Source organism: Cricetulus griseus, chromosome 7 (assembly GCF_003668045.3).
Source record: "Cricetulus griseus strain 17A/GY chromosome 7, alternate assembly CriGri-PICRH-1.0, whole genome shotgun sequence".
Classification (NCBI taxonomy): domain Eukaryota; kingdom Metazoa; phylum Chordata; class Mammalia; order Rodentia; family Cricetidae; genus Cricetulus; species Cricetulus griseus.
This window is the reverse complement of record NC_048600.1, coordinates 118,608,623-118,633,018: the sequence shown is the minus strand read 5'-3', so window position 1 is coordinate 118,633,018 and position 24,396 is coordinate 118,608,623. Positions and strand designations below refer to the sequence as shown.

At 36.3% G+C, this 24,396-nt stretch overlaps 1 protein-coding gene across 9 annotated transcripts in view; it reads right to left on the bottom strand.

Moving 5' to 3' along the window:
* Positions 1-24,396, bottom strand: part of Tanc2 (tetratricopeptide repeat, ankyrin repeat and coiled-coil containing 2) — a 311,247-nt gene that overhangs the window by 239,066 nt on the left and 47,785 nt on the right. The window contains exon 1 of one of the 9 annotated variants that reach the window (XM_035447998.1): positions 5,667-5,681. The exons of the other annotated variants lie outside the window; for them this stretch is intronic. The gene's annotated coding sequence lies outside the window, so the exon portion shown is untranslated. Of the gene's footprint in view, positions 1-5,666; positions 5,682-24,396 lie in introns of those variants that run through there. 9 annotated transcript variants of the gene reach the window in all.

Genomic DNA, 24,396 nt, shown 5'->3' with positions numbered 1-24,396 from the left:
CAATGCTCTTCGGACAGATTTTCAAGTTTTTACTCACAAATCATTTTTTTCTGGAGTTTTCTATGTACAGACCACATATGACTAGGGGCAACTAAAATAGTGGAAAGTAAGCCATGAATAAGGAGACACTAGTGTATTAGGCTACCTTAATAAACTATGAAATACTTTTTAAGTATTTGAATGTCTCCAACTTAAAGGAATGACTATGTAACTGTTACACACCATTTTTTATAAAGGTTGTAACTCTTATTCTTCCCAAGTTAGAACCAAATTAAAATTTCATTGTGTTAGATTTTCTTATAAATTGAATATGTTTGATTCATGTAGTTCTATTGTAAAACAATCATAACCTATCCATACATATTGAAGATTATATAGTTGGTCAAAGTACAGCATTTTTTAAAAGCATAAAATGTAAATAATATGAGCCTGAAAATTCCTAACAGATCAGTTAGACAATATGGTGCAAGATTTAGCCTTTGTCCCATCTTAAAAGAAAAAAATCACACAGAATACTGTGAAAAGGTTAAGGGCAGTGGAACAGTAATTTTGAAATTTTCCAAAATTTCTATTAAGTAGTATCAATGAAATTAAATATTATGACTCCAGCTCCAAGGGATCTAATGTCTTCCAACCTCCACAGGCAACTGCACTAAATTTTTTTAAATGCAAGAGGGGAAATGAGACTATGAAATCTTAGGGAACAAGTTACAATATTTTTTAACATTACACACACACACACACACACACACACACACACACACACACACCAAAGCATTAAGCTATTTGGAATTAGAAAAAAAAATCATGAAATTCTTCCTTATACATAAATTTTAAATAAGCAGAGAACTTCTTAGTCAGTATATTAAGTGAAATCCAGTAGTAATCTACAAATAATATGAAACACTGTCTTCCATACTAAAAAACACTATTAAAAGGTTTTCTATTCCCATTATTTCATAGAGGAAAATATTATAAAAGAAATTACTGCATAGGCTACAGTTTTTAACTAAGGGATACGTAAACACTAAAACAGTCTTAGAAAAATAGGAATATCCAATATTTAGTTATTTCATATGATGGCAATCAAGTTATAGAAAGACTTAAAATAAGAAGATGGCTGGCTGGGTGGTGGTGGCATGTGTCTTTAATACCAACACTCAGGAGACAGAGGCAGGCAGATCTTCATGAGTTCAAGGTCAGCCTGGCTCACAAAAGAAAAACCAAAAAAAAAAAAAAAAAAAAAAAAAAAAAGATGACTGGGATGAAGCAATAGCTCAGCAGTTAAGAGCACTGGCTGTACTTCCAGAGGACCAGGTTCAATCCCCAGTAACGACACAGCAACTCACTATGATTTTTTAAGTCCAGTCCTGGGGCCAAAAACATCTTTTGATTGAAGGATGACACAACTGCAAGTTCCTCCTCTTAGACAGACTTCCAGGATATCCATCAAGAAGAATCAGGGCTCCTTCCCCCATATCCTTCCCCCATACTACAGCACAGTTCACATACCTGTAAAGTACGCTATTGCAACCAAGTCAGAGCAACTATTCATATCTGTATGAGAGCATTGTCACATAGTATTTAGTGATTAATGACTGTAAGATAGACTGGACTATAGATTTAAAATTGTGCCTTTGAAAAACCTTCTGCCTTGATATTTTCATAATAGGCATGCAGTTGGTACTTTTAAATTGCTGAAGTGTTTATAGGCCAACTCTCAAATTAACACATTCACATAATAAAGGCAAGCCAGGACTGATGGGGAATGTACTGTGTATGTTTATCTTATTGATTGTTGAATAAAATACTGTTTGGCCAATGAGACAGCAAGTTAGACGGGACTAGGAGTCAAAGAGGATTCTGGGAAATGTAGTAGAGAAGTGGAGATCCAGGCAGGAAGTGACATAGCAAGGAGACTCATATTTAAGCGAAGGAGAAACAGGAAGGGTCCTTTTTCCCCTTGCTTCTCCAGCAGCACAATGTGATCCACCAGCAAGGAGGGACGCCAATAAGGCGTCGGATAAGTCTTATAAAATATATAGATTTATGATAATTAAGACTGATCTAACAGATAAGAATCCTAGTCATTGGCCAAGCAGCTTTGAACCTAATACAAGTTTCTGTGTATTCATTTGGGCCCTAACTCAGGCAGGTGGCTGGCATAAAGCACACATGTGTCAGTGGGGCTCGGCGGCTTTTGGCGGAAAAATTTATCATAACACAGGACTTGCTCCTCTTAGCACTTCTCACCAACCCCACCCCCACCCTAACCCTCTCCAGTCCCTGAGCTTTGCTTCCCTTCCTCCAGCTTCTCTCTTCCTAAATAACTCAGCCATTTTGGCCACACACAGTTGGCTCTCTCTTGGTCCTCTTGGCTCCTTATTATAGGATATTTGCACACAGTGTAAAGATGTGTCATTGGTTTAATAAAGAGCTGAATGGCCAACAGCTAGGCAGGACTTCTGGGCAGAGAAAGGAACTCTAAGACAAAGAGGAGAGATGCCAGGGAGACACTGAGGAAGTCAGACATACAGAAAGGTTAAAAAAAAAAAAAAGTCAAAAGGTAGATTAATAGAAACTAGTTAATTTAAGTTATAAGAGCTAGTTGGGAACAAACCTAAGCTAAAGGCCAAACTTTCATAATTAATAATAAGTCTCAGTGTCATCATTGGGGGAACTGGCAGTCCCAAAAGAAAGTCCAATAAGAAAGACTAACTACTACTCCCTTTCTCCTCTCTCTTCTCTTCCTCTCCCGATCCCATCTCTTCTCATGGCCCAGTGCAGTCTTCTGGTCATGTCTTTTCTTTCTCTCCCTGCTCTGAACTTTTCCAGATACCTCTGACTGTTCTCTCCCTCATATCTACAATAAAAACCTTCTCCTCAACCATACCCAGGAGCAGTCATGTTTGCATTTTCATTCACCACAGAGGCAAACACTCATTCTCATCACATTATTTCAGTGTATGTGCTACTAAGAGTAAGAAACTAAATAAAGAGTATATACACATAAGCACACTCAACAGAAGTGAAAGAAACGGAAGCTTCAGCTTTTAGACTGTACCAACATTAATGAAAATAGTTGTTACTCAAATGTCCCTTACTAAGTGTCAGGCATCATGCTAAGTGTTCTACATATGTATACCATTCAATCTTCATCAAAAGCCTATGAAATATAATGAATTTTCCCTTTAACAGATTATTAATGTATTTGTAGGTACAAAATCCAGAACTTAAAAGTAGTCCTGACATTTTCTTTCCCATATAGATTCAAATCCATTACTCTACTATGGAATCTACATGCATGTTTATAAATTGTGTTTATAAATTGTGATAGAAATAAGCTCAGGGTCTTAGCAAAAAAGACTACCACTCCAATTACAGTGTCTCAACAAGGCAAAACTTCACTTCTGATCAGAAAGGTATGCTGTTTCTCACCAAAGCAGAAGAGCAAGCACACAGGGAAAGGAAATTCACTTGGTTTTTATTCTAATGTAGAATAAAATGTCTTTTTCACAGTGGCTGTAATTGGTTAGTTTTAAAAGACTGGTACAAAGGAAATGTAAAGATTTGAGGTCCTTGTTGTAAACAAATATTTTATAGTATTTGATAGAAAATACTAATATTTAATGTTTCTTACAAATAAAAACCAGTCATTTTCAAGTCTCCACTTGGATATCTCAATTACTCTTAAAACTCATAATATCCAAACATGAAATTCTCTCCTTCTGCTCACTCCTCCAAGCCTAATTCTATCAGAGTTCTCCACTTCAATGCATTCATAATTGAAATCTTGATGAACAACTTGAGTTGATTAAAAAGCATACCTCTTAATGTAGATGTGAGGATGTTTCCAACAATGATTAACTATAGGGTAAGAGATCTATCTAGGTTAAATGTGGGTGTCTCCAACTTGATTTCTCCATCCTGTGACCAAAGAATATGATGTCTTCAGCAATAGATTCTTACCATCAAGTTCTGTTGGGCACCCAAGGGCAGTGACATAGCCTGTACTGTTTTGGGGTCTCCAAGACATTTCAGACCAACAGCCTAAGGGGAGGTATCCCACATCTGGCTCTGAACTTTTTATTTACCATCTGTCTGTTCCCATCTCCAACCTGCATCTGTCCCTTATTCCATCCCTTATTCATTCTTTCTAAATATAAATTCTAGCTGAATAATTATTTAGAATGCAAACTGAATAGTCACATCATTTAACACTAAAATGCTTGACATCTCCCATCAGAAAAGGTATAAATTCTTAACACAGCTCAGTTTCATTTATAATCAGATGTCTCTTTGCTTTCCTAACACTGGCTTTCTTTCAGTTTCTGATCTCTCTCTCCCTTCAAATGTCTATACAGACACTAGAGAAATAGCTCATACATATGGAGACAGGATAAAATATCGTTCATTCCAAATTCATATTTAAAAATGTAGAAGTCTCAAAGACAGTAAGAAATGCTTTATCTTATTATGTCACTTTGGTTCATAATAAAATCTTTACATTCCTTCCTCTGCAAACATAGAATGACAGCTGATAAACTGAAAACTCAACTTTCCCCTCCCCTCTTCAACCACAAGGGAAGACATAACTTTTAAATATATTAACATTCACTGCAAAGACCAAAGTAGTATGTTAGAAGATCATAAATTATAAAAATATTACTCAGTTGTTCTTTCAAATAAACTACACCAAGTAATGTTTTGGTTTTCACTAACTACATATTCACACACTGGACAGTGGGGGCGTGCTCATGTACCTCAGGCTGGCTTCTAATTTGACTATGTAATATAGCCAAGGAAGATCCTGAACTTTGGACATTTCTGCCTTCATCTCTCGAATGTGGAATTACTGCTGCGTGGTGACTGAGACTAAATCCAGAGCTTTGTACATACTAGACAATCATTCTAAACTATACCTCCAGTTCATATAGATGTTTTTTAAAGTACTTAGCATAATACTATGCACTTATGGGTCCCTGGGTCTTACTATACTATTTGACTATTATAATAATGGCAAAGAGAATAAACATCTGAGATCAAAATGTTTTAGGAAAAAATGTTTCTAAAGCTAACAACATGATGATATATGCAACATAGAAAATCCAAAGCATAATTCCTTCCCTTAGATTTGTCCTTAATACAGCTCTCAATAAGGCTATTACTTTTTTATTATCCTCCCAAGAAACAAGGATAAATAGATACAACAATGACTAAATTGCTGGGTAGTAAGAATCATCTGGATCCAATAGACATAGAAAAGAAGTGAATAAAGAACCCAAAAACCAGACACAGGTAAATAAAAGAAACTACCTACCAGAGAAACTAACATTCCAAATTACTAGAGAAAGGAAAGCCCCTTCAACAAATAAGGTAAGAAAAATAACCATCTTTATTTGAAACAAACAAATAAGTGATTTCCTTCTCACACAATAATCATTTTGCTGTAAGATTTACAGAAAATAAATCCACACATATAAAATTAGAAATGAAAATTCTTATAACTATTTATAGAAGAATATATTCACGAGTCCTGAAATAACATGAATGATGAAAAATAATAAAATTGAATAATTTAAAATCTTAACTTACTCAACATAAGTTTAGGTATAAAAAAAGCAAAATTTCAAGATGAAGTATATAGATTAAGAGGAAATACTTACAATAAAAGTCACAGACCAAGAATCAATCAAGAACAGAAGCCTATATCCACAGGAGAATAAACATTTTAGAGTTGCAGATCTTACTGAAGCACAAAATAGTTGGTGAAGTGGTGGGATCCAAAAGACCTTTAAGCAAAGCATTTTAAAATTAGATATGAAAAGGGCAATTGGCAAGTGAAAAACTGGATCTTCTTCTCCAACTTCCACCATCACTTTATGGCTCATTATAATACTAAACCTCACACCCCTGGGTGGAGATTTAAGAGGCTAATAAGATATATGGTGCAGAAGTTGTATGCAGAATTACATGTAACAGAACATACCCAAGAAACCTGAACTCTGTATAGAAGGACTGTTTCAGCTACCAAAGGCTCTTAGCTGGGGCCAATTTGTTTCCTCCCTTGGAAGAGTATTCTTCCTTAATAAAGTCTCTAACTTTGCTACTGTTCATGTATTTCTGTTCCAATCCCTTATTCTGAGACACACAGGAACCTAGCATCACTCTAGAGGTGTACACTGAACCCCTATATCAGCCAATATCAACATGCTCTCTATCATGATACATCACATTTGCAGGTGTAGCACAAAATAAGCATCAACAATATACAAATGAGTATACACATATTCCAACAAAACTACCCAGGAATATTAAAATTTGAATTTCACACAATTTTCACATTATAATGAAAATGACATTTTAGCCTCCATTAATTTTTTTCTGAATCATTTAAAATAAATGTAAAAACCATTCTTAACTCATAGGTTGTATAAAGACAGGTGGCAAGGTAAATATGGGACATTAGCTATAGTTTACTGGACCATCTTTGAGATATACAAAGAATTCCTGTAATCAGTAAGAAAAGGACAAATAATCCAATAAAAACATTCATGAAAGTTAAAGATATTAATAGATGAGGAAACTATAAAGTCCAATAAACACAGGAAAGCATATCAAACCTCACTAGAAATGAGGAAAAAATGATTAAATCAGTGAGATGTCACTTTTTACACAGGAGATTGATAAAAGTTAACTCCTACGATCTGAACATTGGCAATACAGGAACTTTCTGGGAAATATAAATGTGCACAGTAACAACAACAGAGAAATTATCTAGCAAAGGTAAACATACAGAACGTTATACTGTACCACTTCTGGGTACAGTACCCCTCCCCCAAATCCCAGTGTACATGCAAAGATAGCCATTGCAGCATTACTTATAATCTCACACTCACACAGCATCTCCACAACAACCAAACAGAAATAAACTCAATTTTGTATTAACAGGGACATTAATTAAAGACTGATAAAAAATTGAACACTGCATAAAAGCAGGTTATAGAGCAGAAATAATTTTATTATTGCTCAGCAAAATTTAAAACAAATAATATTAAACTTAAAAGCTCCTCACAGATAGATTTATAATGTGCTTTTCAACTCTGAAGGAAAAGACTCAAACATCACTAGGTTGGGTGGGTTTTTTTTGGGGGGGTGGTTTACCAAATCCTAAATCTGTCTTTTTAAGTGTGTATTTTCTATGTCTCTCTATGTTAGAATATAAATACAAATATATATATATATTTGAGAGACGGTTTCATATAACCCAGGAGGGCCTCAAACTTACTATGTAGCTGAGACTGACCTTGAATTCCTAAACCTTCTGTCTCCATCACAGGAGTTATGAGATTATAGGCAGATACTGCCATATCAGAAAAATTAACATTTTAAAAAACTCATATTCATATTCTAGAAAGTTCACTGTTACTGCAAAATTGAGTACTGGAGGTTGGAACCAGAAATTCAAACAAAATAGGAAGGGGAAAACCTTGAAGAATAAATAAGAAAAGAGGGAACAACAGTCAGAAGTTTTAAATCAGCTGTGTTTAACAAGTCGTTAGATCTCAGAGCCATTTGCCTGAGCCCATTACCCAAATGATTTCTATCACACTTGTGATAGGCTTTTAAATAGTTTAGAACTACATATCTGTAATTACTGATGATTATAACAAATGGCTGGAAAAGATTTTAGAAAACAAAATACTGCCGGGCAATGGTGGCCGCGCCTTTAATCCCAGCACTCAGGAGGCAGAGGCAGGTCAATCTGTGAATTCTGGGCCAGCCTGGTCTACAAAGCGAGTTCCAGGGCAGCAAGGGGTACATAGAGAAACCCTGTCTCACAAAACCAAAATAACAACAAAAACGAAACACACACACACACACACACACACACACACACACACACACACACACACACTCACACTCTCACACTATGCCAGTTAAAGAAATTCTAAAAGACACAGCAGAAAGGTTTTCTCTACTCTTCAGGTCCTGCCAGGATATATATACAATGTAGGCTTCTGGTGGTTAAGGATATAGTTGAATGCTAACATATTTTTATTATTAGAGAATTGATTACATTGATTAAGAAAAAGATTACAAAGAGATCAGGAACACACCAGTTCAAACTCTGGGTTCACCATATACTGTCTGCCATTGTTGGTCAAGTCTCTGCCTCAGTCTCCTCATCTGTCAAAATTGTAAAATAATGGTATTTATTAACATAAGGTTTCGAAAATTAAATTGATTTTGATATACCTGTATATGTATCGCTTGCTATTATTACACACATCTTACTATTATTATCCATTCATCAAGCACTGGAAACTTTGGATTTCTGATCTCTGAATTTGAAGCTAGCCTGGTCTATAGAGCAAGTTCCAGAACAGCTAGGACAACACAAAGAAACCCTGTCTCGAAAACAATAAAACAAAAATCCCTGGGAAATCACTGGTACTGAGACCTTGTCCTACATACTAGAGAAATAGGGTTGACAAATATCTATATTCTCTCTCCTAAAGTACATACCCATTCTACTATGTACTGAGACAAATAAGTAGACTAATGTACAGTCTTCAACTTAACGAATTCCTGAATGTATTTCCAATCTATGCAAGTTTATCACTAATTTAAAAATCAATGCGTCTTCCAAATGCCAAAATTCAATGAAAAGGGCTTATGGTTTTACACAGAGAGAACATAAATATTTCCTAAAATACAATGGGTATAATCATTTTGAGAACTATACCTGCAATCTCATCTCTAAGTTTTCCTATTATTTTTCTTCTATCCTTAACGTATACTAATCTAAAATACTAACAAATACGTAGAACCCTCAGAAACTCCTCCAATTCCCTCCATTCTAAGAATGTAATGAGTTCTTCCTCTTTTGTAACACCTTAACTATACATCATTCTGAAAATGTTATGCACACTTTCCCTCAAAAACTACCTGATCTTTAGAATTACACAATATCAACAACAGGTAAACAGATAGTGACAAGAGATTTAGCTAAACATATATCACTTTGTAGTTTAAAGCCTTTCATTTTTAAGCTGTAAAAAAAACTATTGCTATATTTCCCTTTGATAAGTTTTAATTTATCATCAAAAACATCTGAGTTCAATCATCTTACTTTAATACCTTCCTTCAACGAATGGTATCCTAACTGCATCCAACTCTATTGCAAATTTACAGTCCTAATCCTTGCCAGCCATTTTGCTTTTAGCTTGTGACACTTGCAGCCAGCTGCCTACAGCCCAACTCTATTAGCATATCAGATAACTTAGAAAATAAGCACAGTATGGAAACTATTTAACAGAGTTGGTACTCATAGAAAAATACCTGTGTCAGATGTTCCTTTTTAAATATACTTTCTTTTATGATGCTTGGCTATTTCCTTTCAATATAATTTGATGTCTTTATTTAAGATACTGATCCTGGCTCACAGTAATTGTTCCTCTCCCAAATTCTATAAAGTTGACTTATTACTGTTTTTATATAAGAATTTTCACACATGTCTTTAATCCTAGCACTGGGAAGGCAGAGGCAAGAGGATCTTGCCAGCCTCCCCAGCAAGAGTTTGAGGTCAGCCTGGAGTCAGAGCTATACAGAGAAATCCTGTTCTCATGGGGGTGGGGGAACAATTTTTATGTTGCAATAAACTACAGGAATGTTTTAAATATTTTCTGCTAAAAACATAAAAGGATTGCATATTTGCTGTTGTGATTTAAGCTATGGTCCAGCCAACCATCTAGTCAATAATAAACACATGGAAGATAACACATTATTTTCCCATCTCAAGGGCATTTCTATACTAACCAGAAGAGAACAACAATTTTCCAATTGTTTTTGACTTGTAGCATCCTATTTGAATATCATTATAGATAGTGCACCCATAACTAAAATATCACAGAAATCTTAAGATGACAACTATTTGATGTAACTTTAATATGATGGGGGATGGTGGAACTAAACAGTTTCTGTTAGTATCCTGTTCTTCAAACTTTTCACATTGTACTCTTCTCTCAACAAGCCCCAAATTCATTCTCACTTCATGAATGTCTTAAAATGATGTTACTCATTATAACCCATTCTATCACTTGAAATTATTTTTAGACAGCTTCTTCATTTGATAAGTAATGCTTTTTAGGAAGCTCATCTGTTTGATAAGACATAACACTCTCTTAATAACAACAAAGAGAGGGAGTTGTTTGCTAGTAAGGACAAACGTCTGCAAGGCAGTATATATTCAAAGAAAATGAATTAAGTGGGAACCTCAGCAACATGAACTTCTATTTCTAACCCCCCTCCATCCCCAAAGCATTTCTTTTTTCACTGTGATGCCAGCTAACCATCCGGGCTGCTGTGGAAGCCTCTGGTTAAAAAGGATTTCAAGGCTGCTGTTTCTTGTGAGGAACCAATCAGATTTCTTTGTTTCATCTGCAACATTCCATCAGGGTTATATAACATTTGGATACATGAAACATTCTAATAATACAGTATGTTTACTCTATAGTTAACTATTTACTATTATAAAATCTGGCACATAAAAATACCATATTTTTCTTTTTTTGTTGATCAATAAAAAAGATCTGAAATATACTACATTTTTTTAATTTCTGAAGAGAAAGAGTTAATTTGCTGTCTAAAAGAAACTGTTCTTGAGAGTACATCCTAAACGCGCTCTGCAGACTACTAAGATTAATGCTGATTCCATATTATTTCTGTCTACAGTAAAGTGGGTGAGGTAATCTAACATAGTGGCAGACAGCCATACAGTTGTTAATTCTAATCACATACAAAATGTCTTTACTATGGAATAAAACATTATAAAAACACATTTAAAAATAAGTCTGACTGCATTGCAAATTTTAATACCACATAAAAATCAAGTGTTTAAAGTATTTCAACAAATATTTGCTCAAATTAAAACATCTAAACTTGGAATGTCTTATCCACAATACTAACCAAAATAATATCCCAAGCAGCACCGTTACCTACGTGATCAGAATCCTTGCAATACACTCACCATGGAATCACACAAATACTCTTCCTCTTAGGCATAGAAAATGCTGCCTAAACTAAAACACTGATTTTCTGTGCTGGTAAAACACTCAAATGTTTGAAACATCTTAAGCTAGAGCTTGTGGATATAGTATATTTCTTCTTTTGACAACTCAAAAGTCATCCTAGAGATCCTGGTCACAAAACAGCACAGTATTAAATAGTACCCAAAGCATAAAAAAGAAGAATCTGTTGGGTGTGGCTTAAGAAAACGTATGTTGTCTCAACTGGACAGCTCCTCGGTTACAGGCAGCTACAGAAACCCAAAATACACACATACAAAAGCAAACTGCTTCAGGAAAGGGGTGGGAACTAAGTCTCTATGATTTTTAGTGCTTGATGTTCAGTTGTTTCTACAGTATGCTCCTAACACAACAGTATTTTGGATCAATGCTGAGATAGCTCAAGAAGCCAACGACAGGGAAATTTTACTTGTCCTACTTCTTCCCCTTTATTTCATACTCACTGTAAACATGGCCGTTCTTACAAACATTTTGCTTTCATAGAAGAGATAATCATTTAAATCATGACTATGTGCAATGCGAACTCCACTGCATTACAGTCATCAATAAAATATGAAGTGCCAACTTTAGTGCTCATCCTACTGATTTTCCCCTATCTTGCTGGAGAATGATTTCTGCTATTACAAATTGAATGTATATTCAATAAGGAGAGATATTGGCAAAAACTCCAACAAAAAGCAACAGAGAAAATACAAAACCCATTAAGTGTTTACTTATAAACAAAACCAAGCTAATACTAGCAGGAAAAGAAAACCTTTCATAACATATCTATATACACTAAAGCCATACACATTTTATAAAACAAATCTGTTCACAAGCTACCATGGATGCGATTACTAATGTCATACATGCCACATACCAGAACCTCTAAATACAGAGGGCATGCAGATTTCACAACTATTAACAATTTCATTCTTAAATGACCGTCATCAAATATTAAAACAGCTACAGAAAGCTGGCATGCTAATCTCTGCCTAAACCTCTAGACTTGTTAAACATCTCTTTTCTGATCAATGTAGCAGACCCACCTCTGAATCATACTGATGGCTATTTTTCCCCCAAGTCCTGAACATGCCGCACCATTTTGTTTGTCTTCTGGACAGTAGAGAAACCGGCAGAACAGCAGCGAAGGAGTGCACTGGAGTCAGCAGAGTCAGTGCCAGCCTCCTACTGCAGCCTGTGTATTGAACGCACTCAAACCCACAGGTGCCTATGAAAAATCCTCCAGCTGCAGCCTGCAACTCAGTGTTTCCTTCAGCAGTAAAGCTGTATGCTACCTCCACTTTGCTTTAACCCAACAAATGACAGAATGCACAATGTGGCACTTTTGAAAAAAATTTTACATAAAATGCTCACATTGTCTCCAGTAAGTAGAAAAACTATATGGCTTCAAAAAAATCATGAAGATTAAAGGGATATCACTAAAAGGGAAATGCATTTCAAATATTTCTAAATTTTAAACTAAGCCTTTTTTTCAAGAAAATACATTAAAAACTAACCATCATAACCCTCTTATGAAGAGCATAGAAAGATAATTTTCACATACCTTAAGTTGTATATATACAACTGCATGACTAGGAATACCCATATTTGTTCATCAAATTATTTATTAGAAGAAAATTTGAGATATAATCTAAAGGGCAAGGTTAATTTAAGAAAACCAATGCTCAATGAATGACATGCAAATGAAACAAATAGAGACTAAGGTTTTTCACATCAACTTCAAATGCATAGATTACTATCCTAACAGAAGTATAAAATTCAAAAAGTAGGGGGTTAAAAAAACCTTAAAACCAATTAAATCTAACCCCTTGGTTTTTCAGATGAATAAATTAGGGACTAAATAAATTATAGCCAAAGTACCTATCTCAAGGTCACACAGCTATCCAGTACCAGAATCAGCCCTTCTAAATGATCCTTTTAATAAATAATAACTACTGAAACACATTCAAGCTTAAACAGTTAATGTGAACACTCTTGTAACACTTAAATAAAGCAAGTCTATGGCAAAAATGAACAAGCAAACTTTATGGAACACAAATATCCAAGCTCAAATTGTTTCTCAAGTCAACTATTCCAAACATTTAAAGAAATAGCACCAATTCTACAAGACTTCTTCCAAATGATGGAAAAGGAAATACCCCTAACTCATTTTCAGGGTAGATTTACTCAAAAAAAAAAAAAAAAAGAATCAGATAAAAGCATTACCCAGAAAAGGATGAATATGCCTTACTGTCTATGGTTTCTATTGCTGCAATGAAACACCATGACCAAAAAGTAAGTTGGGTAAGAAAGGGTTCAATTGGCTTACACTTCCATATCACTGTTCAACACTGAAGGAAGTCAGGACAAGAACTCAAACAGGATAGGAACCTGGAATCAGAAGCTGGTGCCATGGAGGGGTGCTGCTTACTAGCTTGCTCATCAAGGCTTGCTGAGCCTGCTTTCTTATAGAACCCAGGACCAAAAGCCCAAGGATGGCACCACCCACAATGGGATGGGCCCTCCCCCATCAATCACTAATTTTTAAAATGCCTTATAGCTGGATCTTATGGAGACATTTTCTCAACTGAGGTTCCTTCCTTTCAGATAACTCTAGTTTGTGTGTCAAGTTGACATGACTTGTCAGAAAACTTATGAATATAGAAACAAATGAAAATCCTAAGTAAAATATTAACAAATCCAATCCAATAATGTACATATACTCACCAAGTGAGTGATGCTTTTTTCCTGAAAAGCTAGGCTAGTTTAGTATTCTAAAATAATTTGTCCACTATATAGTCTGCTATACAAATAATTCAAATACAGTCCACCATGTGAACATTATCTACCATAGTAGTGGTTCAGAGAAAAATCACATGATCATATTACTTGATGCAAAAAAGCATTTTAAAAACACCTAAAAAATTACAAAACTGAGAATAGAAAGAAACTCCATTAACTTCAAAAAACGCCCTACAAAGTGATGAAAGTGGATGTTGCCCACAGTAACCCTGATATCAGAAACAGCATTAATGCTCACCACCCTTGCTACCATTGTACTTGACGTATTAACTAATGCCATAAGATGAGGAATAGAACAAAGAACATACATGCAAGAAAGAAGAAAAACACTATCTTCAAAAGACACTGTCTACTTAAAAATCAAAAACACATATAAATAAAGATTCATACAAATCTTCAAATCTTAGAACTAATTAATGAGTTTAGCAAGGTCATGGAATACAAAGTATGAAGGCAAATATATATATACATATATATATATACATATACATATATATACATATATATACATATATACATATACATATATATATATATATATATATATATATTATCAAGAAGTCACTTCCCTTTCCCTGTCCTTACCCTAACTCTCTACCATCCGCTAGCCCGTAAGCCTAGTTCCAGATTTGAAGGCAACAAACGAACCCTCTTGGTGGGTGAGCCATCTCCTTTCCTAGGTAAATCACTTTTACCCCTTTTGCATCCTTACTCCATTCCTCTACAATCAGCAAACCCATAAGCCTAGCTCCACACCTGTGGCTGGGAATCTTCTTCATTGGTGAGTCTCCTTTGCCTGGCCTAGCTCTAGACTCATCTTTGGTTTGGAAGCCATCTTTCCATGGTCCAATTAAACAGTTTATCTACTAGTTTACCTGGCACAGCTCAGGTCATGCATCTCCTGCACTGGCCCAAGCTAAGGAAGGCCAGATTACCACATCAGACACACAACAAAAGAACAAAGTCCACATGCCCAGGTCAAAAACATCATGAATGGCCAAAACAGTGTGTCTCCCATCAAACCTACTACCTCTATATGAATGTTCTCTAATAAGAACTACCTAGTCAACTTTTTCTAATAAATAGGTCATCTGGACAAAAAAAATAGAAAAACCTCAGAATTAAATGACATCTTACATCAAATGAACCTAACATATCTAGAGACTATTCTATCTAAATGCCAAAGAACATACATTCTACTCAGAAGCACATGAAAGCTCTTCCAAAATAGACCATATCCTGGGATACAAAGCAAACTTTTACAAATACTGAAAAACTGAAATGTATTCTATCTGACCATTATGCAATAAAACTTAAAATTGGCAGCAAAAATGCTCCAGTAAGTGTGCAAACTTGTAAACATTAACTCATTACTTACTGAAAGATGAATGGATCAAAGAAATAAAAAAAATCAAAATATTTCTAGAACCAAATGGAAATGAAAACACAACACAGCTATATTTCTGGAAAACATAAAAAGCAGTTATAAGAGGAAAGTTTATAGCCCTAAGTGCCTACATTAAAAAATCAGAAAAAGCACAAATAAATGACTTAATGATATAACTCAAGAATTTGGAAAAACAAGAACAAACCAAACCCAAACCAAGCAGATGGCCAAGAAATAGCAAAATCAAAGCAGAAATTAATGAAGTAAGAAACAATAAATCTAAGAGACAGTTCTTTGGGAAAATAGACAAGTTGACAGATCATTAGCCCAAATAACCATAAGAAAGAATGAGAGGACCAAAATTAACAAAGTCAGAAACAAACACAGAAACAGTACAACAGACACCAAAGAAATACAGAATATTATAAGGGAATACTTTAAAAAACTGTATTCCATTAAGTTGGAAAAATCTGAAAGAAATGGATGAATTTCTTGATTCATCCAAACTACTGAAGTTAAAACAAGAAGAGGCCAATAACCTAAACAAAACCACAACAAAGGAGATGGAAACAGTAATAAAAAGTCTTCCAGTTAAAAAGAAATTGTAGGCCCAGATGGAGTCACAGCAAACTTCTACCAGACTTTCAAAGAACTACAACCAGTACTTCTTAAGCTTTCACAAAACAAAAACAGAAGAAATTCGCCCAAACTCGTTCTATGAAGCCAGTTCAAAATACAACCAAAAACAAAACTGCAGACCTGTATCTCTGATGGACAAAGAGGAAAAAAAAACTTCAATAAAACACTATCGAACCAAACACAAGCACATTATCAAGATCATTGACCATGATCAAATTCTCTTTATCCCAGAAAGGGTTGATTGAGCATAAGTAAGTCAATAAATATAGTAACTTATGTAAATGAACTTAAAGATAAAATCACATGATCATTTCAACAGATGCAGAAAAAGCCTTTGACAAACTCCACCAAGTTTTCATAAAAACCCTAGAGAGAGCAGACTAGAGAGAACTTACCTCAACATGATAAAGGGTATATATGACAAAACCCACAGGCAACATTATCCTTGTAGTGACATATTACTTATGATCTATTAAAACTTGAAAAAAATCAGAAAAGCTAAGTCAGCCTCAAGCTATAGAGATCAGGCAGTGGTGATACACACCTTTAATCCCAGCAGCCAGAAACTAGGAGGTGGTAGTACATACCTTTAATCCTAGGACTCAGGATTAAGAGGTAGACAGATCTCTGTAAGTCCCAGGCCACCTAGATCTACACAAGAATGAATCATTCTAAAAGAGAATTATAGCTCACACCTTTAATCCCAATACTAGAGGGGTATAAAAGACAGGAGCAAGAAGTCAGTAGAAGGCTTTCATTCTCCAGTCATGCTGAGGAGAGGTTACAGTCTGAGGCTTAGTGAAAAGCTCTGGGAGACAGGATCAGCCCTTTCAACCTGAGATAGAGGTAAGAAGCTAGAGGCCAGCTGCTTTGCTTTTCTGATATTCAGCTTGAAGTTTGAACCCTAATATCAGTCTCTGGGTCATTTATTTTTCATGCTACAATCCTAAATGGAGAAAAACTTGACGCAATCTCATAAAATCAGGAAAGAGACAGGGCTTCCCATTATCCCCACTCCTTTTCACTCTAGCGCTAGAAGCACTAGCTGGAACAATAAAACAAAAGAAGTCATCAAATTATCCCTACTTGCAGATGATATGATATTACACAGTAAAGATCCCCAAAATTCCACTAGAAAACTTCTAGAAACAATCAATATTTTAAGCCAAGTGGAAGGATACAAAATCAACTTAGAAAAATCAGCAGCCTTTCTATACGCTAACAACAAACACAATGAAAAAGAGTTCATGGACATACTCCTATTTACAGTAACATCAAAGGCCATAAATACCTTGGAATTTAAACCTAACCAAGGAAGTGAAAGATTGTTACAATGAAAACTTCAAATCTCTGAAGGAGATTGAGAAAGGCACTAGACAATGGAAAATTCTGGAAGGATTTAGAGTCAGACCAACATTCCAATTCATAGCATGGCAAAGGATTTAATTTTATTTTATTTTAGTTAGTTAGTTTTTTATTTTGTTTTTCGAGACAGGGTTTCTCTGTGGCTTTGGAGGCTGTCTTGGCACTCGCTCTGTAGACCAGGCTGGCCTTGAACTCACAGAGATCTGACTGCCTCTGCCTCCCAAGTGCTGGGATTAAATGTGTGAGCCACCAACGCCCGGCTGACAATGGATTTTAAATGACTGAAATAATTTCTGGGGAAAAGAAACTGTAAGAATGATACTATCCTTAGGTTTATAAAGCTATAATAATGATAACGCCATACTAGTGAATGATAGAAACAAAGCTCTATGACTGGAATGGTCAGTGCAGAAATGTGCCCAAAAAATAGGGTCAACTAACTGACTTTTAACATTAGCCCAAAAGTAATTCAAAAGAGAAAATATCATACTTTCAGCAATGTAAAAACAAACAAACAAACCTTAAAATTTTACACCTTGTGTAAAATCATGGATCAGAGATCTAAATATAAAACTTTAAAGCTGGGTGTGATAGCACAGGCCGTTAATCCCAACACGCAGGAGACACAGGCTGGCAGATCTTTGTGAGTTCAAGGCTAGCCTGGTCTACATAATGAGTGTCAGGCCAGCCAGAGTTGCAGAGTGAGACCTTAATTTAAACTCTTTAGAAGATATACTTGTAACGGGTTAATTAAAGAGTTTGGTAAGTTTTTGTTTTTGTGGTTTTGTAGCTGAATATTTGAGTCCCTAAAGATTGAACCTAAGAGCTCACACATGCTAAGTACACACACTACCACAAAGCTACACACCCCTAGGCCTAGGGTTTTAGGTGTACTACCAAAAACACAATCCATTTAAAAATGGTAAATCATGAAACACTGTTAAGAGCACAGACAAAGCACATCTAACAATGGACCTGGATCTATAAAATAAACTCTCAAAACTCAAGAGTAAAACAAATAATTAATTGTCAAAATATCTGAAAGGATATTTCACCATACAGAATATATGAAAGGCAAATAAGTACAAGAAAAGATGTTCATTACCAAGTAGAGAAAAGCAAATGAAACGACAGTAAGTAGGCATGGTGGCACACTCCTGGATTCCCAGCACTCCAGGTAGCAGCACAGTGACACTGGCTGCTACTGGGAACAGGTGAACACCAGTAAAGTTGCAGGCTCTTGCATCTTTGAACGAAGAGTTGAGCAGTGACACCAAATGACAACAGAAACAGGACAGCATACTAAAAAAAAATATACTTCCAAAAGAGGAAGTCTGTAGAACAGAGAGAGTTCAGCAGCTCAGGAGCCTACTGCACAAATCTGGGCTTTTATGTTATTTCAGAATGATAATACAACTCATACATAGCACTCAACTTTTCTGGCTGATCTGGATAATGTCGGCTCTACAAGTCAAACACTATCCTACATACAACTCAGGCATCTCTTACTATATTTTAGATCATTACTCAGGGGTATGTATTTTAGTATTATAATAGGCCAAGGGTTACTTTTAGACCTTTGTACCTGTGCCAGTAGTATGAGCCAGTCCATCTCTGCCAGGAATTTCCAGCCTTCCTCTGTGCCAACTTGTTTTCCCATATGCTAATTCTGCACCCTACTTCCCTGCCTCCCAAAGACAGCTGTCATGTTTGAGGTCAGGCTTGGCTACATAATAGACCCTGTCTCACTGATGACAACAAAATACAATGATACAACTACATATTTAATAACATGCCTAAAGTTTATTTTTTAATTGGCAATATCAAACGTTACCATATGGGAACTTTTAACCATGGCTGGTAGAAATGACACTAGTACAACCACACTGGAAAATAGTTTGGCAGTTTCTTCTAAAGTTAAATGTACATCTTCTCTATAAACCAATAGTACTATTCTTAGGCATTGATAACCTAAAGATATGAAAATGTATGCATATGAGAGATGGCATAGCGGTGAAGAGCCAGCCATCTTGAGTTCTGTTTCCAGCACACACATCAGGCAGTCACTAGTGTCTTACAAATCCAACTCCTAGAGATCCAATGCCTCTTGATATACATTCATGTGCACATACTCAAATGCAGACACATACCTACAGTTAAAAATAACAAAAATAAATCTTAAAAAGCAACCTTGGGTGAATCAGTATTTACAGTGGCTCTATTCATAATTACTTCAAACTGGAAAGAACACAAATGTTCTCCAGCAGGTAAATGGATACACAAACTGTGATACATTCATAAAATGGGAATATCACTTGGTAATAATAAGGAAAGCCTACTGCTTAACAAACCTGAATTAGTCTCAAAATGAAAAAAAAAAGCCCTAAAAGGTGATATAATACTCTATGTAATATTCTAAAAAATAAAAATGATTATGATGGAGAGTAATTCATTTGCTCCCAGGGCTATAAATGGAGAAGTATGACTACAAAGAGATATCATGATCTAACCTGTAGCATGATGTCAACAAACCGTTGTAATAGTTGCATTTGTGGCATGCTACCACCATTCACCAAAGTCAGAGACGCAGTGTCATCTTTGAACATAAATTCCAAGAATTACACAATAAAGACAAAGTGACATAGTAGGAAAAATATATATGTATTCCCCTCTGTTCTTGATAAGAGTTCTAAAAGTCTTGTAATTTCTTGTAATATCTACGAGGTATGATAGGACCATCTTTTGTCATATTTGGTCTTAGTCCCTTGTTTATAGACGTAAGAGCTTCTAGAATCCTTGAATCTTAAGACAGAGATGATGAGTGTCTTTTTGTATGTAATAGTATGACTGGTAGCAACAGAGTTCTTGGTCAGTGAATGCATCCAAGTAAAGTACAACCACGTTTGACCAAGGTGGCTGTCACTATCTCCAAAAGGACAGAAGTTCCTGTGCTCAGGATCCACCATCACCTACATCCCTTTCTGACAACTGCCATTTACCAACCATCACTATACCTACTCCCTCTTTGCCACAGCAGATTTTCATTAGAATACACACCTTATCCAAAAGTGGATGATAACAAACTTACTCAATTCCTACCACAATGTATAAATGGCTTAGTCTAAGGGTTAATATCAGATCTATTAGACCAGAGTTAATTCATCTATGGTCATATTGCATAGTCTTATGAATTTGGTTTACTGTCTCCCTGTTGGTGCCTGAACTGTAAGATGTTGATAGCTATGTTCCACTACTTGAACTAAACAATATGGAAATTCATGCAAACATATGAAGAGTGGGGGAGGAAAAATATAAGAAGCAGTAAACAGAAGAAATGGCAGCCAACCAATGTAACACGAATAAATAAAAGACCCAGAGACTGTTACTGGGGTTCAAACTTCAAGAAAATATCAGAAAGGCAAAGCAGCCAGCCACTAGGTCTCCCCTCAAGCTCAGGCTGAAAGGGCTAATCCATACACAAGCTCTTCACCAAGCCTCAAAGTGCTGCCTCGCCTCAACATGGCTGGAGAATGAATGTCCTATCTTCAGTGTGGCTGGAGAATGAATGCCTCCCTGAGACCTTGCTTCTGTCATATACTTCCCTAATGTTGGGTGTGAGCTCTTTTATACTGATTCACTCTTGTGTACATCTGGGTGGCTTTGAACTCACAGAGATCCATCTACCTTTTAATACTGAGAACTAGGATTAAAGGTGTGTACCACCACCTCCTAACTTCTGGCTTCTGGGATTAAAGGTGTGTGCTTGGCTTCTAAGGCTTGTGACTGACTTTGCTTTTCTGAATCCTCAGCCAAGCTTTAATAAATCATAAATAATATATCACTACAGATTTCTCAAGTCATCTCACAACTTCATGCATATATATACAGTACCTCTACCTCAAACTTCCTGTTCCCCACTTGTGGAACTGCCTACCTACTCTGAAAGCACAATGATAATTATCACCTTCTCCAACAGCTGTTGCATTTCTTTCCAGTCTGAGATTATACTCGACACTTTGGTACTTCATTATAATATTGGCCCATAGTATGTGCTCATTATGTTCATGTTTTAGGAAACAGGGGCAAGAGGTAGAGTTGCCCGAGGAACTCCCCCTAGACTTTTGGGGACCTTGAGGAAGGCCAAGGAAGGTCTGGTGACTCTGACACAGAAAAGAATTTCAAAAACTAGTCCATTTATGAAGCAGAGTTGAGTTTAAACAAAGATATTTTGAATACAGTTTCAGTATAAGGGTGAGAAAGGCACTCAGAAGGAAGCACAAGCCATACAAACAAGGGCTTCTCCAAGATGTTTGTTTTGAACAACAGTCACATAGGATTTGGGTGGGATTTGAAGTTATTACCTTCATCTCATCTGAATGAGATCACTAGGTGTTTCCTGAGACACTCAACAGGACTACAACTGACAAAGTAAAAGTCTAGATATCAGGGAAGTTAGGACAGCTTCACTGTAAACAGAGTTAACAGTCTTGTTTGAGCTTCCCAGGAAATAACTGGGAAAAGGAATGAGGCCTCTCCAGGTGATATAACACAGGCCTTACACCTGGCTTGTTGCTATTTTATGAAATCTCCTAATGAATTTTCTTTTCATATTAGCAACCTTCACAGGAAATGCTGTTATTTGTGCTGGGATTCATGCTTCTCCGTTGATAAGAAGCCTCAATCAAACACAAGGTGAATGGCTCCATTCCCATGCCATAGCCCCATAATTTTCATTATCTATCTACCCTGCCTCAGTCATGTAATCAGAAATGCAAAGATGACACAAAGAGGGGAGGAAGAGAAGGCATGCTCAAGTAGTGTCCAACAGTATCACTTAGCTCTGCAGCATAGTACATTGGAAGGGAAACAAAAAACCTGTTTCAGTAGGCATCTGGCCATCCCCTTTCAAGAGGAGAACAAAGAATGGCAAAATAACACACTACTCTGAGAAAAGAAATGACTGTACTGTCTACCATATGAATACTACTGGGTAACAGAATAAGGTATGTAGTAAATCTCTGAAGCAAAACAATAGTCAGGTATGATGCTGGAATTTTTCAGCTGTGGCACCACTACCCCTTCAGTATTGTTTCTCTCTCTTCCATGCCCTAATGAACATATCCAACCAAGTATTTTGTTTACAGGATGGAAGATGATGTACAAGTGGCCAAACAAAATGTTCCTAAACAAAAAAAACAACCAGAAAACTTTGTTGCTAATATTTGAATTTGAAAAAACTTGGCCCCTAGAGACACACAAAAAAAGATGTATCTTAAAAATTACATTTTTCAAAAGAAAACATAGGTGGAAATTTCTCATCTGTTGTTATTTCTGAGCAGCAAAGAGTTCCCCAGCCAAGAACAATAATGGAAACCTATCTTCTGGAACGATCAGGTGGTCAGTTTCCCAAGCAGGGCCTATCACACTAAAACCTTATGGTCTGAGCTAAACCTCAGCTTTATAGAACAGAGATCAACTCTTTGAGGATCTTCAGGTTGGAAACATTCAGAGGCAGACTGACACAACTGTTCTACATGTCTGAAATCTTCATATCAAAGTAAAGTTATAAAAAAAAAAAACTTAAGGATGGATCAAAGACCTCAACATAAACCCAGCCACACTGAACCTATTAGAAGATAAAGTGGGAAATACCCTTGAATTAATTGGCACAGGAGACTGCTTCCTGAACATAACACCTGAACATAGCACAGACACTGAGATCAACAATTGATAAATGGTACCTCCTGAAACTGAGAAGCTTCTGTAAAGCAAAGGACACAGTCAGCAAGACAAAACGGCAGCCCACAGACTGGAAAAAGATATTCACCAACCCCGTATCTGACAGAGGGCTGATCTCCAAAATATACAAAGAACTCAAGAAGCTAGTCTCCAAAACACCAAACAATCCAATTAAAAAGTGGGGTACAGAACTAAATAGACAATTCTCAATAGAGTAATCTAAAATGGCTGAAAGACACATAAGAAAGTGTTCAACATCCTTAGCCATCAGGGAAATGCAAATCAAAACAACTCTAAGATACCATCTTACTCCTGTTAGAATGGCTAAAATAAAAAACACCAATGACAGCTTATGCTGGAGGATGTGGAGAAAGGGGAACACTTCTCCACTGCTGGTGGGAGTGCCAACGTGTACAGCCACTTTGGAAATCAGTATGGCTACTCCTCAAGAAAATGGGAATCAGTCTACCACAAGATCCAGCAATTCCACTCCTAGGCATATACCCAAAAGAAGCACATTCATACAACAAGGGCATCTATCTGTTCAACGATGTTCACAGCAGCACTATTTGTAATAGCCAGAAACTGGAAGCAGCCTAGATGCCCCTCAACCGAAGAATGGATAGAGAAAATGTGGTACATTTACACAATGGAGTACTACTCATCGGAAAAAAACAATGGAATCTTGAAATTTGCAGGAAAATGGATGGAACTAGAAGAAACCATTCTGAGCGATGTAACTCAATCACAAAAAGACAAACATGATATGTATTCACTCATATGTGGATTTTAGACATAGAGTAAAGGATTACCAGCCTACAATCCACACTGCCAGAGAAACTAGTAAACAAGGAGGACCCTAAAAGAGACAAATATTGTCCCCTGGAGAAGGGGAAAGGGTCAAGATCCCCTGAGCAAATTAAGAGCATGGGAAGAGGGGGAAGGGAGCTACGAGAATGAGAAGGAAAGAAGAGGAATGATGTAGAGGTCATGAGGGAGCAGAAAGGTTGAGTCAGGTGAAGAATAGAAGAAAGGGCCGGGCGTTGGTGGCGCACGCCTTTAATCCCAGCACTTGGGAGGCAGAGTCAGGCAGATCTCTATGAGTTCGAAGCCAGCCTGGTCTCCAAAGCGAGTGCCAGGATAGGCTCCAAAGCTACACAGAGAAACCCTGTCTCAAAAAAACAAAACAAAACAAAGAAAAGAATAGAAGAAAGGGTATGTGATAGGTAGGGTTTTGGTTGGGGGCGTGGTAGGGGAGGACAGGAGGGAGAAGGGAACTGGGATTGTCATGCAAATCAATCTTGTTTCTAATTCAAATTAAAAAATGGTTAAATAAAAAAATTAAGGAAATTCTTCCCATCTTACTCATATTTGTCCAAATTTGGGTATGTA